This window comes from Nycticebus coucang, chromosome 2 (assembly GCF_027406575.1).
Source record: "Nycticebus coucang isolate mNycCou1 chromosome 2, mNycCou1.pri, whole genome shotgun sequence".
NCBI classification, from domain to species: domain Eukaryota; kingdom Metazoa; phylum Chordata; class Mammalia; order Primates; family Lorisidae; genus Nycticebus; species Nycticebus coucang.
This window is the reverse complement of record NC_069781.1, coordinates 24262339-24264821: the sequence shown is the minus strand read 5'-3', so window position 1 is coordinate 24264821 and position 2483 is coordinate 24262339.

Genomic DNA, 2483 nt, shown 5'->3' with positions numbered 1-2483 from the left:
TTGGATGCCAGCGGTGGGGCAGGGGATTCAGTGTCACCTGTGTCAACTGCAGCCAGACTTCTTGTGGGCAAGTCAAGCCCCGTGTGCTCGTGGCTGTTGCCTTGTGAATAGCACGTACTCTTGGCCTGGCTTGGGCCTAGACTCTCCAGCCTGGAGACCATCTCGTCCAAACCGCTGCTCAGTACTTGGGCCTGTGAGCCTCTTGGGGGTTCTAAAGTTCTCTCCATGTCAAGCTGGGATCCAGGGTTGTGGGAGGGGAAGGAGGGGGAAGTCAGTATTAGCCCCCATAGGTCTCCTTGCCCAGGTGACCACCTGGAGACTCCCTAGATTCTCCAGCCTCACCCCTCCCTTCTGCTCTCACCTTCACCCAACTCCTCTGAGCTCCTGACCCCACCTCACGGCCTTTGCATCCACTGGTCCCTTTGCCTCTTGTCCCCTCCCCTGGTCCCTCCTGCTGACACCCTACCTTAGAAGGCCTCTCTGATTCAGTACTCTTCCCCACTCAGCCTCAGGCTCCTGACTACACCTCGTGGAGCTTGCAGGCCTTCAAGCAACCGACCCTGGGTCTCAGAGAAGCTGCTTGTGTGATGTTGTTGTGGTTACAATCAGCAACATCTGTGGAACATCTGGCTTTGCCTGTCCTCTCCCTGGCCAGGCCAGGAAGGAGAGAAGGGGGTACCCTGGGCCCCCTGCACTGTGGCACCCCTTCCTCGAGTGGAGATTGAGGGGCAGCTGTGTGTGCTGTGGGTATAGATGGAGTAGGGGTGTGGCAGGGTGGGGCAGGGCCACGCCAGGCGGTAGATGGAAATAATAGCTCCAGCCACACAGAGGCATGCACCAAGCACATGTCACGCCTTATCCCCTTCAGTCCTCACAACAGCCCTGGGAGGAAAGTCTGAGTATTATTTTCATTTTACAAATGAGAACATCAAGTTTCACAGAAAGCAGACAGCACATCCTCGCCGAGCAGGGACTGGGATCTCCATCCCTAACTTCCAGGCGGCCTCAGCCACACCTTTCTGCCAGTCTGCCAGGTGTGGTGGCTCTGCTGGAGCAGCAGAAGGGAACTTTTGACCCAGGATCTCATTGGCCTGGGGGGCAGAGCTTTCTAAGGAAGGCTGAATAGGGTGAGCTTACCAGGGTGGACATATTTGGTCCTGAACTTATTTTCTATTCTCAGTAGGGTCGTGTGACAAGTTGCCTTACCTCTCAGAACCTCAGCTGTCTCAGTTATGAAATGGGATTAATATCCTGGGGCTCGTGTGGGCTCAGTGACATCGTGAATCCCAAGAGGGTGGGGTTTGGGTCTAGGCCTGGCATAGGCTATGCAGGTCCTACTTGCCTGCTGTTTCAAGGGTGATTGAATAGAACCTGCTGTCAGGTAACTGGCCTAGCAGCAGGAGTTCTGGGCTCTGCTCTCAGATCTGTCCCAACCACCCCCCCGCCATGACCTTGGATGAGGCCCCTCTTCTTCCTGGTCCTTAGTTTCTTCTCTTGAAATCCAAGCAGAATCCAGCTTTTCCTCCTGCTAGAAGGGGGATCTTCCAAAGGGGCAGATGGTGCTCTGTGTGGTGTGGGGGCTGGAATCCAGGTCTAGGCGCCCTGGGTATGTGGAGTGTGAGAGTGTGTTTGGGAGTTGCTAGGGCTCTGTTAAGCCCTTCCCCAGGGACCTGGAGGGCTGACTTAGATGGAGTAGTCTGTTTACCACATGCCCCAGGGCCTACAGGGTTCATGCCCTTGGGGACACTGCCCTGGTGTCCTCAAGCCAGGCTGGGCTCCAATCTGCTGGTTATTTACAAGCTCCTGCCCTGGAGGCAAAGTCCCCCCACTTTACTCCCACCACTGAGCCCAGGGGCCACAGCTTCCCCTCAGGGGAGTCAGCTCAGTTTGCAATGCCTGGGAGCAGGTATGAAAAAACAGAGGAAGTGGTTGAACAAGGGCAGGAGGACTGGAGGAAGGAACCCAGCCTATCCATCTGGGTGGGATGTCAATTTTTGGCATGTCCCTGTCCTACCTGGGCCACTTTCCCCATCTGAGAAATGGGTGGGGAGTGTTCGAGGTACTCTCCAGGGGCTGTGAAACCCTGACACCTCAGGCTGCATTTGCTTCTCACTCTGAAGGGTTCTCATAGCAGAACCAGCTCCGTTTCTGGAGTTCTGGCACTCCAAGGCAGGGAAGGAGCATGGGCTGTGGAGACTGCAGACCTAGGATTGAGTCCAGGCTCAGATGATTCTATACTGTGTGACCTCAGGCAAGTCACTTAGCCTCTCTGAGCTATTGTTTCTTTGTTTATAAAGATGGAGTAATAATAGTTCTTACCTAATGAAATTGTTGTGATAGGATAAAAGCAGCTGTGAGCTCTACACACAGCCCCGAGGGTCTGCCTTGGGGTCCTAGAATGTACCAGACCCCCTTCTACCCAGGGCCTTTGCATGCGCAGTTAGTTCCCTCTGCCTGGAACACTCTTTCCCCCTTCTCTTAGT